General features: G+C 48.5%; 1 protein-coding gene and 1 long non-coding RNA gene across 2 annotated transcripts in view; one reads left to right on the plus strand and one right to left on the minus strand.

The window, feature by feature from the left end:
- The window catches only part of XXYLT1 (xyloside xylosyltransferase 1), a 167,663-nt gene that overhangs the window by 16,875 nt on the left and 135,095 nt on the right, over positions 1-15,693 (minus strand). The gene's annotated exons all lie outside the window — the stretch shown is intronic.
- LOC118617641 lies at positions 2,315-10,802 on the plus strand. Its single transcript, XR_004956841.1, has 4 exons — positions 2,315-2,371; positions 3,434-3,527; positions 9,552-9,672; positions 10,666-10,802. It is a non-coding gene; the product is annotated as an uncharacterized LOC118617641 (long non-coding RNA).

Below are 15,693 nucleotides of genomic sequence, written 5' to 3' on the forward strand. Positions count from 1 at the left end.
AGGGAATGGGAGTTACTGCTTAGCAGGTACAGTTTCTGTCTGGAGTGATGAAAATATTTTAGAGATAGTGGTGATGGTTGCACCACATTGTAAATGGAACTAATACCAGTGACAGTACACTTAAAAACAGCTAAATGGCAGATTTTATGTGATATATATATTTCATCACAATGAAAAAAAATGGTGGAGGAGAAGAAGCCACTGGGCACAGACACTGGCCAGGTCTCTGGGGAACTCTGACCACCCTGCTGCTGAGCTCAGGAGCCGAGGTGAGCCATTTCTTCCCGTTGGAACCTGAGAACTGGAGCCCTTGTGCCTCCAGATAGAATCAGACGGACTGAAAGCCTGGCTCCCGCCTGCATTCCCAGTCACCTGCTCACAGGATCCCTCCCGGGCCTCTCTGCCCTCAGGCTGGCGGTCTCCGAGCCACCTTGCGGCCTCCAGTCCCTGCAGGGCTGCGGCTTTTCCTTTTCATTCACTGCTCCCAGCACAGACTGCTCTGCAACCACAATTTATCTGTTTTCCAGAGCTGTGGATGCCAAAGGAATTTATCTGTTTTCCAAAGCTGTGGATGGCAGCAGCATACTGTATAATTAACGTGGAATGTTCCAAGGGAGCTGAGGACATGTGGGACAGAGGTCAGCGTTTCAAACAACAACCGCTTTCTGTGGAAGAAGGGCTGTTTTCTCCTCTCCTTCTCGCTTCCCAAGAGATTAAAGTAATAAAATTTGGAGACATAAAGAAATAAAGCCGTTTGGCTTCACACGTACAAAGCAGACCTCAGGGCAGGTGCACGGCCTCACATCTGGGGTAACAGCTGGACAGCTGCCTCCATCACCAGCCAGGCCTCAAGACCACAGACAGACACATTGAGCAAACACCACTGAAGTGCCCATCAGCCCAGCGTGACCATTGGGGCCTGCACTGTGGGTCTGGATGCAGTCAAGTTGCTGAAAGAGAAATCATTACTTATCAGCTGGTTCACAAGCCCCCTGCCCTGCACGATTTAGCAGAAACATAACCGTCTAATTAATTAAATGCAGTAACTGTATCTGAAATCTTGTTCAGTGTAGAGGTTCTTAAGAAAAATTTCTCTATTTTCTAAGTGTAGCTTTGGCAATATTTGGGATCTGTTTCTCGCTGGGCATAAGTGAGAGAGGGAAGAGAAAAGGCTGCTTGTCTATATTTAAAAACAAAAAGAGTGACATGCACCATGGAGAGCAGGAAGAAGGGGAGAAAAATAAGGAGAGAAGAGCCTTTTCCAAACACAGAAAACTTAAAAAAATTTTTTTTCTTGCTCTATTTTTTTTTAAAAAGGTGGGGGTTGGGGAGAGACTAAAGTATCATAAATAATTCTCTAGAAGAGAAGTCTGGAAGAATCTGGAATTTCCAATTCCTATATAAAGCCTTCCAAGATCTTGCATCGGAAATGAATTTCCCCACCGCCCTTGTTCCCAGGCTATCACTCCTACCCATTAGTGGTCCAGCCATGCCTGTCCCTCCCCTCCCCCACCAGCCTATGGCCCTATGATGGACAGGTGAACAGGGTTGGTTGCTAGGACAGGAAAGTTCAAACCCTGTCCCGGAAGTAGGCATCTCCAGAGTCTTCTACCCTGACATTAGGGTGACGTAATGCTCCTCACTGCTGTAGAGTCAGCTCTAACTCCTTAGCACAGCACATAAGACCTCCGTGATCTGGCTCTGGCCCTGCCCCTGTCCAACCACATCCTCCTCTGCCCCCAGCACTGGCCCCAGCACCGCCCCCAGCACCTCCCCCGTGCTCCATCCAGATCAAAGGAGCTGAGGCCCCTGCACGGGCCACCTGCACATCTGCCGCTGCTCTTGGCTGCAGTTTCCACTCCCCCCTTGTCCACCAGAGTCTTTCCTTCATTAAAACTCAGCTCAAAGGCTACGTCCTCTGTGACGCTCCCTCCTCCCTCCTCGGGCCCCTGGGCACTTCTGTGGTTGTGACGTATATGATCATCCTGTGCGCCTCTCTGTCCTAGTAAGCTGTGAGTCCCTGGAGGACAAGGACTGTGTCTTTTTATATCTGAATCCCTGCTGCCTAGCCCAGTACCTGGCAGGGGTGAGGGGCTCAGCCCACACCCAGCCTCGGTGGGGCAGCCACAAAGCCCCTCACAGCGTATGACAGTGAGGTTGCAACCAATAACTACCATGCTACCTCCAGAGCCTGCCGGGCCACTTGCCAGCGTGGAGCCGCCCTTTGAAAGCCTACACATGAACCACCAGATGGAACATAATCTACTTAATTGGTTTACAGCACAGAATAAACACTGTACCCCACTGCTGCCTTCACCAAAGCCGCTCTAGTCACTCGGGGAACACACAAAGAGCCCCCTGGCAGGTTCAGGTCAGTGCTTCAACTCTCAGGGATCGCCATGGTAAAACTGCTTTTGCAAAACCACTCCCTTCTTCTTATTAATTTTCCTTAAAATGTATACAACTTCTATCTGCTGTAAGTAAATATATTCAAATATTAACTTTAGCCCCAGGGATATACTTTTTGTGTTCTATACATTTCAGTAGATTTGGGTAAAATATGGTGGTTACATAGGTACTCCCTATTAGCATGCTTTCTGAATGAAAATGAGAAGACCTGGTCCTTTTTGAGATGAAATGTATAAAACTGGGATGTGTCCGCACCTATGTCCAGCAAGCCTGATTGTACCTTTTTCTAACAGTGAGGCTGGAATGAATGTTTTCTGATTTTGCCTACTTTCTCTACCTCTGAGGAATGAAAGCGGGTCTCTGGTGGGGAGAGTGGGACTAACACTAGTGACCAGCAGTGCTGTGGGCAGCAAGTAGAAAGGGGGTTGGGGGCCCTATGCAGAATGACAGTTTGCTCAGGACAAAGAGCCTGGGATTCAGGGCCCCCTGGCCAGACCTCGGTGCCAGCCAGCCAGTGGTTGTGTTGCAAGGGAAAGAGGCGTGCAGAAACGCAGCCCCACCCCAGCAGCCTGTCTTCATATGTATTCACCATTTCTGGAATTGTTAGGGGAGTGTGGGCCTGTATCAGCGATTTTCAACCGGGGCGCCGCAAGAATTTTTAAAACATGCAATACCTGACTGTTTAGTCATGGGCACTGACCTCCTTCCCCTTAGACTATCAAATAAAAAAATGACAACAGCCAACTCAACAGCCGTCCGGTATGAATGAATCAAAATTATACCTATTTTTTTTGGTCAGATTGGCAAATAATATTATTTTTTCGGTGTGCCACAGAATTTCAGTCATCAGCTTATGTGTGCCATGAGATGAAGAAGGCTGAAAATCACTGGCCTAAGTCATACATGCTCTGGGTCCAGAAAGAATCAATACAGGGAAGGCAGAGATTAAATTTAACAAGGAAAATGTTCTTTGCCTTTTAAAGGCTTTTAAAAGTGACATTCACATCTCTGTGCCTTTACCTAGACTCACATACATGAGAGAAGAGGCATGTTCTGTGAGACCTTTGGAGTGCATCTAGGGAAGACTCGAAGCAAAAGAAATGCAGCTCGGGACCTGGGTAACTATGTAACTCTGTACATATATATATATGTACAGAAACAGTGTGATCCTGTCAAGTGACAGATCCACATGTCGTCCTTCAACCTCACGGAATAAAAGAGCCCCTGTAATATCTCAGAAGAAGACAGGAGCAGGAGCCATGCTTCTGGTTGCTAAGCAGGGCCAGCAGCAAGGGACAGTGCCTAATGTCCCTGCCAAACCGTATGCTTATACTCAGCCTCCCAGCAAGGGCTCAGAAGTATGATGTTCCAACAGGTCACTGCTTCAAGTCTTGTTTGGGATTCTGAGCTCATTTTCCTAGAAAAACTATCTCCTTCTCATCACAAGGAGAAATTTCATTCTTTGCTCTTTATTGTATCTATATGAGATGATGGATGGTAACTAAACCCACCGTGGTAATCATTTCACAATACGTACATGCAAATCAAACCATTATGCTCTACACCGTAAACTCACACAGTGATGTATGCCAGTAATTTCACAATGACGCGAAAGGAAGAAAAGCCTTCAAAAACTATCTCCTGATGGCGCCTGGGCTCCTTTTCATACATTACAAGCAGATGCACCTAGAGTTTATAATGGACCAACGGTGAAAAGAAAAGGGGAGGAGCACTTGCCCTTGACTCTGATTGTCAGCAGGGGCACTCTGGGTCGGCAGGGGCACACTGGGTCAGCCTTTGCATTCGGATGGCCGTGAAGAAACTGTGCGTGTATGTATGTGTTTGGTGGGAGGGCGGGTTCAGGAGAGAAAAGTGAGGCTCTAGAAACAGAAGCATGGGGAAGCAATTGAAAGACAGAAGTATTGCCCTGGCCAGTTGGGCTCAGCGGTTAGAGTGTCAGCCCTCGGACCAATGAGTCATGAGTTCAGTTCCGGTCAAGGGCACGTACCTCGGTTGCTGTTTGTCCCTGGCCCTGGTTGGGGTCGTGCAGGAGGCAACCAGTCAATGTGTCTCTTTCACATCGATGTTTCTCTCTCTCTCTCCCCCCCTCTTTCCCTGAAGATAAATAGAACAAAAAAAAATAACCTCGGTGAGGATTAAAACAAAAAATGTTTAAAAGAAAGACAGGAGAGCCCTGGCCGGTTTGGCTCAGCGGTTAGAGCGTCGGCCTGCGGTCCTGAGAGACCCGGGTTCGGTTCCCGCTAAGGGCACGTACCTCGGTTGCAGTTTGTCCCCGGCCCTGGTCGGTTGTGCGGGTGGCAGCCACTCGATGTGTCCCTTCACGTCGATGTTTCTCTCTCTCTGTTCCTCTCTCTCCCTCCCACTCTACCTGAACAAAAAATGGAAAAATGTCCTCGGGTGAGGATTAAAAAAAAAAAAGAAAGACAGAAGTACTGAGCAGAGGTGATGATTCTTGGTCCCAATAACTCCTCAGTTGAAGTCCTACTCCCTAAACGGTTCTCTTGAGAGCAGGAGGCGGGGAATGGGGGCAGCCATCGACTGCTGCTGCTCACTGCAAAAGGACACTGTGACTCAGCTGCTCAAGTTATGATTGAGGAACGTTATGCAGGACCACGTGTTCACCCAGCAGGAATCAAAACTTTCAGTGCCCAGACAGCCAGGTGGTGATGTAAATGAGTGAAGCTGGGGGGTGGAAGGAGATACAGGGAGGCCCCAAGTGTTGGAACCCAGGGATTATGGGCCTCAAAATGGGCTGTCACTGCTCAGCTCAGGCATGGGCCTTGGAGAGCAGGCCCCTGGTATGATCCAGACTTCTGAGTTTTAAAGGAAGGCTATTAAATATCCTGATTTTAAATGTTGGCAACTAATAAACATTAACCAAAAAAGGCTACCAAAAAAAATTCTTCCCCCTGATCCATAAAATACCTTTCTCAGCATCTATAGTCAAAATAAACTTGTTTTTTGGTTCCCAAATCTAGCTACAGGCATCATCATTGTGGGTGTCTGCCCAAAATGCAGAAGGCCCACCCAAGGTCAATCGAATCAGAATCCCCCCTGGGAGAAGGCCTTCGACCCTGCATTATGAGAGTCCCTGGGTGTGAAGTGGCTGCACTGATGTCTGGGACCACTGGTTACTTTGTATTACTTTTCTTATATTCATAGGTATAATTCCTGATAGAATAATACTGTAAGAATGATAAAATGATAATATCACTAAAAATACAGACCAAGGCTTCTAAAACTTCCCCAGGGAAAAAACAGGTCAGCGTGGAAGGGACTTGAGACACAGCTGGTGCCCTGCATGTAAAATTGTGTCTTGTCTAAAATATTTATAAAACTTTAATACTCTAAGTACACCCACATATGTTAACATATCAATTTCCTCCTACTGAACCTTTGAGCAAAACTGACTCTGAGGAAAGTGCAGTACATTTATCCTGTGACCTGGAGAACCCCAGGGCCTCCCCAAGCCAAGGGTCCCCAGAATATGTACCAATGTTCGAGAAACACAGACATATCTAGATACCACATTACTGCATTTGATCTGAGCCTAATGGCAAAATGCCACCTGAGGTCCACAATAAGGAGGCTCACACACAATTATTTAACAGACTTCCACTTAAATTTCTGCTCTAAAAAAAAGGCATATGTGTGCTAGAAATCTGTTAGATGAGACAGAAAATTGGGACACAATAACAAGAAATCATCCTTTAACAACACAGTTTTAAAAGGTTAATGGCTCAAGAGTGGTTTACTTACAGTTTCTACAAAAAGCAGCAGTCAAAGGAAACAAGGCATGTCAATTGCTATAAAGGCCTTGCTCCTCTGGGCAGCGAGGCCACTTGGGGAGGATGCCGTTTGGGGTTTGTGCCTTGTGCCGCTTTGGGGCATGAGTAGCTAAGACTCCTCTGGAAACTGCAGGCCATTCCCGGAAGCTCCTGCCAAGTGCACACCTCTGTGTCCACCCACGGGCCACAGAGCAATGACCCGGGGATCTGGTCCAACCACCCGCTGCAGTCCGAGGGGTGGGTGAGCTCTCTGACACAGGCCCCTGCAGGCATTCTGCCACTGCTGGTGAGGCAGGAGGAAACCAGGGTGTCCCCAGCAGCACTGGGCTTAATTTTTCTTTCTTGGTGACACTGCCAACTGTCACCAGCATTGAAAGTTTTATACCCCATTTCCCACCTTCTCTTCCCCTATCATCACTTCTTAATAAGCTCAAAGCCTGGCCTCTGCCCAGAGCGTTTGCATTTTAACAAGTGTGAACATTTCTGATCAATTTCAGGTAGCATTTCACTAATGTTTAGTACTTAACTATTGACTTTGAACCCACGGGTGTTGATTCCTAAGGAAAAGGAATTCTTTAAATCAGCTGTGGGCTCTTTATGTCAAAGTGCCCAATCTGTTGTCATTAATAAAGTGATTATCAAACAATCAATGAAATTTTATTATCACTCTGAGAAAAATGATAAAGTTTCCTTGCAGAACCATCATTCATTAGTGGTCATGATGGAGAGATGCTCTTGTTTTATTCTGAACCCCCAGGCCACCCCCAAGAAGGTTCTAGCCCCAGCTTGGCTCCAAACACACCCTCTCTCAAGGGATTAAATACTTCTTCTCTCAGAGCCTCAAAATGGTGCCTAAATCTCATTAGGCTGCAACTTCCACAGCTCAGTGATTCTAAACTGTGTGGGGGAGGAGCCAGGGGGAGGTTCTCCCACCTGCCTGCAGCCCTGGAGGTGGCACAGGTGAGACCCCTGCTGGTGAGGTGTGAAGCTGCACTCACACAGGAGGAGAGGGGTGGGCCTGCTCTCCTGAGAGGTCTGGGGCGCTCTCAGCAGAGAAGCGCTGAGGGTGGCTGCCCAATGGACTCAACAGGCGCCAAGTCCCCTTTTTACTGCTCTTTCACTCGTCTTCCCTTTGTCACCTCTACCTCAGGGCAAGAAACTATACCCCTCAGGAACCAACGGGCTGGACAACCCATATACCAGAGAGGAGACAAAACCTGATCCTCAGCACCTACCTCCTAGGCCTTCGCTGAATTTTCCAAACCATCCCAGGGCATGGAGGAGAGGGAGAGGCACTTGGAGCCCTGGACATCTGGTCAGGGATCCCCCAGACAACAGATAAACTGCCCCGGGCGGTAATCGGATCAGAGGCTCCTCAGAGTCTTTTTCTATTGCTAATAAGATTAGAAAATAAAAACAAATCCCAAACGCACAGAGGCAGCTCCCCCCTCTGCCTTGTGCAGAGAGCATTTGTTTTGTTTTGCCTAGAAGACCTTGCATTTACAGCTTCACTTCAACAAGACTGAAAGCTGCCTCCCAACTCCTTTCTAAAAAGAAAGGGCCATAAAGTGCCGCGGGGCTAAACTGAAGAGAGATCTTCCCCACCATCAACCCCTTCCCAGTGCCCCCACCTCAAGTGGATGACAAAGCCCTGTCATCGGTGTAGCCCTGACCGTAGGTAGGCACGGTGGAGGTGGCCACCTCACATCTTAGGCAGCAAGTGGAAACCAAGCATGAATAAATCTCCCACCAGCCAGGGCTTCCTGCACAGCGAGACCCTTCCTCCAGGGCGGGCTGCCGGCTGATGCTGGGAGGTCCCCGCACACACAGACACACAGTCCTGTCTGGGTGACACAACTCTAGCGCTGGTCCCCTCTCCCTCAGTGGAACCACCTGGCATCGGAGGTGAGGTGAAAACATCGCTACCCAACCAGCCTGGCGGTAGCAGCCCTCCTCTCACTACTTCCTGCGTGGTGGTCTGGCCCTGCGCTAGGTGACCTGCAGGCCGCCCGAAGTCGCCTGGGCTCTAAGTCCCAGTTCTGGGCTGGGCCAACCATGTCATACTGCTCTCCCACCCACTCTTGATTTTCTCTGTTAAATATAACTGAGCAGTAAACCAGCCAGGCACCAACATTAATTAGAAATGCAAACCACTGCTTACGAAAACATAAGTTGAGCAAGATACAAAGAAATCCTAAAACTAGGTATAATTGGAAACATTCTCAAGAACCTTCCACTGTTATCAAACTGCTGAATCTAACTTATGTTTTATTCATTTGAGACTTAGTAAAATATTTCTCCTTTTTTTGTGTGTTAATCCTCACCCAAGGATATTTTTCCATTGATTTTTAGATAGAATAGAAGGGGGAGAGAGAGAAACATTGATGTGAGAGAGACACATCAATTGGTTGCCTCCCGCATGACTCCAACTGGGGCAGGGAATTGAACCTACAACTCAGGTATGTACCCTTGACCCGGAATCGAAACCGAGACCTTTCGGTCTGCAGGTCAGTGCTCTAACCACTGAGCAACAAGTCAGGGCAAAATATTTCTCCTTTTAAAAAATAAATGTCTTTCTTTGGCCGGTTTGGCTCAGCAGTTAGAACGTCGGCCCACGGACCAAAGAGTCGTGGGTTCGATTCTGGTCAGGGGCACACATACCTTGGTTGCGGTTCAGTTCCTGGCCCGGGTCGGGGTCATGCAGGAGGTAGCCAATCGATGTGTCTCTCTCTCATCAATGTTTCTCTCTCTCTCCCCCTCCATTTATCTGAACATAAATGAAATAATATTCTCAGGTGAGGATAAAAAATAAATAAAAATAAACAAACAGATAAATTTCTTGTTTGCAAAATATGTTCAAAGTAAAAAGGCTGGAAAACCTCACAAACCATATAGAAAGTACAACATTTACATATAACTTAATCTCCATTTCTCTCTCTCTCTCTCTCTCTCTCTCTCACACACACACACACACACACACACACAGCCAGAACTCGGTATTTCAGCCCAGGAAAGTAAATCCAAAGACTGTCCTCTACAACATGCCACTGCTAAAGTTATTTCCCACAAAGTGCTTATTAATAATAATACTTAAGGCAGCTATCATCTTGTGAGTCAAGTACTTTTCTCAGAGCTTTACCTGCATTCTCTTTAGTTCTCACAACAACCCCAAAGGTATTATTATTATTTCTACTATATCAATAAGGCAGCAAAGTCTCAGGGAAGTGAAGTAACTAGAAAAAGGCACAGTCAGAATTTTAAATTGTGCCAGTCTATCTGCCCCCAAAACCCACACTCCCTGCATACACCAGATCCTTTCTCTTGTTTTCCTAGATCTCCATCCTTGAGCACATGCATGGAGCCTCCGCATGAGACACCCACACCCCGCATCTACCTGCATTACAACTAAGAAGCTCCTGTTCACCTGACCACCTCAAAGAGCCAGTGTGAGAAGGTGCTAAAACCAGGCCTGGTTCTCCCAAGGCAGAGGGTGGGTGGTGGTGGTGGTGTATGTGGACAATTTCTGGCCTTCCTTAGCTTGCAGAAGCAAAGCCAGACCTCTGCCTTCATCTTCACATGGTGTTCTTCCTGTGTGCATGTGTGTGTGTGCATGTGTGTGCGCATGTGTGCATGTGTGCGTGTGTGTGTGTGTCCAAACCCCAACGCCACCCCGCTATTTTTTCCAATCCCCACCAGAGGACATGTTTTTATTGATTATTTTTAGGGAGAGAGGAAGGGAGGGAGGGGGGGAAGGAGGGAGGGAGGGAGAGAGAGAGACAGAGAGAGAGAAAGAGAGAGACAGAGACATTGATCAGTTGCCTCCCATACCTACCCCGACCAGAGATTGAACCTGGGTAGGTGCCCTGATTGAAAATTGAACCCACAACCTTTTGGTGTATGGGATGATATTCCAACCAACTAAGCTACCTGGCCAGGGCCAAATTTCCCCTTTTTATAAGGACACCAGTCATATTGGATTAGGACCCACCCTAATGATCTCACCATAACTCATAATATCTGTAATGACCGTGTTCCCAAATATGGTCACTTTCTGAGCTACTGGTAGTTAGGACTTCAACATATGAAACCGGGGGGGGGGTGGGGAGGGGAGGCGACACAATTCAATTTGTAACAATGAAAGGAGGGTGGAGGGGTGGGAGGGAAGGAGAAAGAGAGAGGGCAGGAGGGAGAGGGGAGAGGGACTGGGCTGGACTGACTTATAGGTGGGCTGTGTATACTCCCTCTGGCTAGGACAGTTCTTCAGGGGCAAGTGTAGGATAGCGCTCAATGTTTCTCACGAAGGAGGTGCACCTGTCACTGTGCACATCTACTAGCAGTAAGTAAGGAACGTGCTAATTGTGACTAAGTTTGAAAACCATCATGCCATCACTGGCCCACCCACACGCCATCATTGATAGTGACTCTTGGATCACATTTTGTCCCACAGAATTCGGCTGCCTTCAAGCTGGCAAGGCTGACAGATGGGCTTCCAATATATGCTGTCCTCAGAGAACCTTGGGGCTCTAATACCTGTTACAACAGAACAGAATTTTCAAAAATATAAACTCAACATAAAGATTTAGAATAGAGGTAAGGTGTCCTTATTCCATGCTTCCTGGGGGGTGGGGGGGTGGGGTATGTAAATATAAGACATCATTTGGTTACCCCAAAGGTGGAAGGGTGCTTTAAGTAGAGCGTGCATCCTCTGTGTGCAAAGTGTACATTAAGACAGACTGTAAATTCCTTGGGAGCTCACTTCCTCTACAGGTTGCTTGGCATGACTGGCCCCGCATAAATACCGTACAAATGATATGAATACTGATACCATCAATAAATTGGTATACCACATCAGCTGAAATGAGAAAAAGATGATTATAATTATTCTTAAAACCAACAAGACCATTTCTAACCAAGAAGAGAAGCCGTAGGCTAGAAAAGTGAAACCTAGGTGACACCTTGGCAAAGGTGCAGGGATCTGGGTAGCGTTCTGTGAACTTACAGCTGAACATGGGTCTGCTGGCCGCTTGTGGGTTTTCCAGCCCCAGAATGCAGACCAGATAATCTGCTCTTCTCTCTCCTGACACCTGTACTGCCAACGTGTGAGCCAACACGGGGCGAGGCCGACTCACACGCACTCCTCCACCAGCCCAGGTGGCAGGGAAGTCACATGAAGTGGTCAAGAGAACATGGTTTCAGAGTCAGATCTGCGTTTCAGCTGCAGCCATGCCACCGATGACTAGCTGTGTCCTCCTGGCCATGCTGGTCCTCTTTGAGCCTCAGCTTCCTGCAAGGCAGTAACAGTCACACACAGTAGAGGCTGTGTGAAGATTAAACAGCATCTGTATGAGTAGCCCTTGCACAGAGCCTGGTCACAGCTGGTCCTTGGACAGTGGGACTTCCTGCCCTTCTTCCCTTCCACAGGAAGAATGGACCCCTCTCAGGGAAAAAAATCTCCATCTGATTTGGTCACAATTGTGGGGTTTAAAAAAAGGTGAAGATCCAGTGGGAGCTCAGAACCCCCAACCCTACCCCAACTTCTGGAAATGTCTTCTGACAAATAAGTAAGAAAGTTCTGAAAGTTTATTTGGGGAAGAAGGATGTATTAGTATAGATTGGCATTTATTATGTGCCAGGCACTGTTCTAAGAACTTTATAAACCTGAAAATAGTAGAATTCTTACAACAGCCCTGTGAGGTAGGTATTATCCTTATCCTCACTTAACACATGAGGAAGCTGAGACACAGGTGACGTGGCTTGTCTGAGGTCACAGAGCCAGGACCAAATCCAGGCCGTGTGAACCTGCACCCGTGGGCTTCACCACACTGCTCTGCTGCCCTTTGTCAGAATCGGTTTTCTCTTTAACTGGTTTGGGTTTTCCCCTCTGTTTTATGGGTATTTTGCTTCACTTTTTAATCATTCACTCTACAAACATGTGTTTGTACCTACTCTGGGAATACAGGGCTGGCTGGGAGGGAGACCTGCCCAGCATCCACAGGACTAATTAATGGGCAGAAAGAGGTGATGGCCAGGAGCAAGAAGAGAAAAGTGATCTGGTACTGCGACAGGACAAGAGGGAGTTCCTATGGCCGGTGGTCAAGAGATGCTATGAAGCAGTGTGACTGAGTTGGCCTTGAAAGAGAGCGTGTCTCCAGGTGGGATGTGTGGAGAGATGCCCCTGCATGCACCACCTGGTGGCAGGGCCAGCACAGGCAAAGGTAAGAAAGTGAACGCTTAGCACAGCTCAGGGGACCATGAGCACCCAAGCTGGCTGGAGCACTGAGCCCGTCACAAAGGCCTTGGATGCCGGCCCCAGGGATTACACTTCAGAACACATTCCAAGATTCAATTAGGAAGCAGGATGAAGATCTGTTGGAGAACCACCTCTGGGTTCTGCTCCATACTGGTGTTGCATACCGTGTATCCTCCTGAGAAAGCTATGCCTCATTCTGAATGCTCTCTAGGAAAGCTCCAGGGAGCAGCAGAAGCCCTAAATACAGCTGCCCTGATTTGCTTTCCCCAAAACTGAGGGCCCAAGGACCTAGGGAGTGAGGTGAAGAGCTGGGAGACACAGAATCATGAGTCTCCTAATTCCTTCCTGCATTTAATCTCCTTTCATTTTATTCCATGTTATAAATAAACCATTCTGAGTACCTCCTCTGCATAAAACACCATGCCAGGACCTGAGCGGGAGGCAGAGGACTCTGACCAGGGCACCCAGGAGTGCCCTGCCCAAAGCATGGAGAGCTTCTGAATCCCACTTCCCCCGATTACAAGTCAGCCCTTGCCTCCTTGGCACAAAACGCCAACCAGTTCAGCAGCCACAAGCCAAATCACAGCAGCTTCCTGAACAGCCTTCCACACCCCCAAACTGAGAGCCCTGCCACAGGCCCCTTGAGACCCAAACACCCCCCAAAGCCCACAGGCATTCAGGTTATACAAACATATCATGAGCAAGAAAAAGTTCTTGCTAATTAGAGTGCTGGGAGAACATCCCTTCAGCGCTTCTCAACCTGTGGGGTGCGACCCCTTTGGGGGTCAAGGGATCCTTTCACAGGGGTCGCCTAAGACATAACAGTAGCAAAGTTACAGTTATGAAGTAGCAACAAAAATAATTTTATGGTTGGGGGCCACCATAACATGAGGAACTGCGTTAAAGGGTCGCGGCATCAGGAAGGCTGAGAATCACTGCTTTACGTGTTCAGTAACAAAGATCAGGATTGGACATGAAATCCTAGTGCCCAAAACAAACACCATCCAATGTTGAAGCCAGTACAACGGTGCAGCCGTACTTCCCACATCTCCATCCAGCCTGTCACTCTGGAATCAGGTAAAACTAAGTCAAAATAAAAATACAGGGTTTAGCAAAAGTAGGTTTACAGTTGTGAGTATGTGAAACACAGAGTTTATTCTTGTATTATTATTATGTATTAATTATTGCATTATATTCCATACCAAAAAAAAGCCCAACTGTGAGCCTACTTTTGCCAACCCTGTATAAAGCTTTAGGAGCCCTCTGGAAGGAAGAATTTTCCGTGCTTAGAAAGGCAGAGGCGGAAGGAACACTGCGTCTCCTGGCTGGAGCCGAGGACCACGCCTGCTGGGAAGGAACTTACTCCACGAAAGGGGCCGCCGCCTGCAGGAGGCGCTGAAGCCCAGTCTGGGCAGAAAGTGGGGTCTGGCCTCTGTGCACGCATTCCCTTGGGCTGAGCAGGGCCTCAACTTCAGAGTGTGGGTCAGTGATAGTTAGATCATGACTGGGTCAAAAACCAGGGCGGTGGTGGTGGCAGCTTCTTGTCCGAACTCAGTGATCCCCGGACCTCGACTTCAGGGGTCCATACTTCAGCTTCCTGGGGAGCCCAGAACAGCTGTGGGGCGGGCAGCACTGCATCCCTACAGCCCAGGAGTCATTCTGTAGGCCCGGCCTAGCTGCCCTCACCCCTCCAACAGTGCAGCAAACCCCTCGTTCCCAATATTAAAGCCCTTCTGCTCGAAAGGCTGAAGTGGTTCGTTTTCTGCACTGACTGGCAGATAACCCTCCTGGATACACCACGCACTGCTGTTTAAAAGAGCACACGCCTCACTCTGCGGACTGGTACGGCCCTTGTGCAGTCTGAAGGGAGGCCCTGTGTGTCCTCACCTTAGAGCTGAGGCCAGGGGAGAAGACACAGGGGCGTGTCAAATGGAAGCCGAGGTTGGTGGGGATGGCAGAAGGTGCAGGGTAGGTGGGGCAAGGCCACAACTGGAGCTGTTACCTAGAAGGTGACTAGTAATGTTGACTCACAGGGTGAGAAGGTCTGATAAGGGAAGTTCAATGTGAAAACTGCAGAAGTACAGGCTGTGACCAGGTGACAGAGGAGCTGGGAGCACAGGACACTGCAGGGAGCCGAGAGTCAAGGCCACTGATGCACCAAGTGTCTGCCACAATGGAGCGGGGACGTCTGAAGAAGGGCGTTAATTAGTGTGGGCCTGGTGCAACTGTTAGGTCGGGAGCAGGGAGAACCAACTGAATTTGGGTATACTGAGTTTTCTTAAACTAAGGTATCCCTATCACCAAGGAAGATGGATGCTGCATTCTTGTTGGTGGCATGCACTAAGAGACGTCAAGATCAAGAGACGAACTTCTGCTAATGTGAGCTGTCCTGGCCATACTATATTGGATCTAATGGTGCATCCATCTCAATATTCACAATTGTAGCAAAACATCTGAGCAAGTTCTACAAGAATATTTTCGTCATCATTCTTATCAGTGTGCTTTAAAACAGTGCTTCTCGACAGACTTCCAGGCAAGAACGCAGCATAGGTAAACGCAGTGTTTGCCTCCTCCCACAACCACATCAAAATTACAATAAACTACAGAACTAACATCCTTCAGAACCTCCCGACATCAAGCTGAATGGAAGTCCTACAACTACGAAATTAAAGCAGCAGCCCCATCGAGACTGGTAGGAGGGGCGGAAGCGGACAGGCTGGTCCCACAACCACGTGTGGCGGATAAAAATCAGGAGGACACCTCGGCTGGGAAGGTCCTCCCTGAGGAGTGAGGGGTCCCTATCCTACACCAGGTGCCCAGCTCAGGGTTCCAGTGCCAGGAAGAGAAGTCCCCATAACTGTAAAAATCAGCGGGAACTGAGGCTGAGGGAGGCTAAGGGTACTGGAGTCCCAGGCAGTTCCTCTTAAAGGGCCTGAGCACAGACTTACTCGGATGTGCTCCCTGTCAGCAAGGAAGGGAGACAGCTTGAGGGACGCCAGAGACATACATGGAAGAACTGCATTTGGCCTCAGGGCGAAGGCTGGAGGGGCAGTTTTCTCCTGGACAGACATGCTGGTGGAGGCTGTTGTTCCTTTGGTGAGCCCTTCCCCACAGAAGGAGACAGGCCCATATCTGGGACTCCAGCAACCTGGCTCACACTGTTTGCCCTGCCCTGGTGATTCCCTGAGGTCCTGCCCCAACTTTTGGGCCCACCCAAGCTGTTTC

Source organism: Molossus molossus, unplaced genomic scaffold (genome assembly GCF_014108415.1).
Source record: "Molossus molossus isolate mMolMol1 unplaced genomic scaffold, mMolMol1.p scaffold_m16_p_5, whole genome shotgun sequence".
Lineage (NCBI taxonomy): Eukaryota > Metazoa > Chordata > Mammalia > Chiroptera > Molossidae > Molossus > Molossus molossus.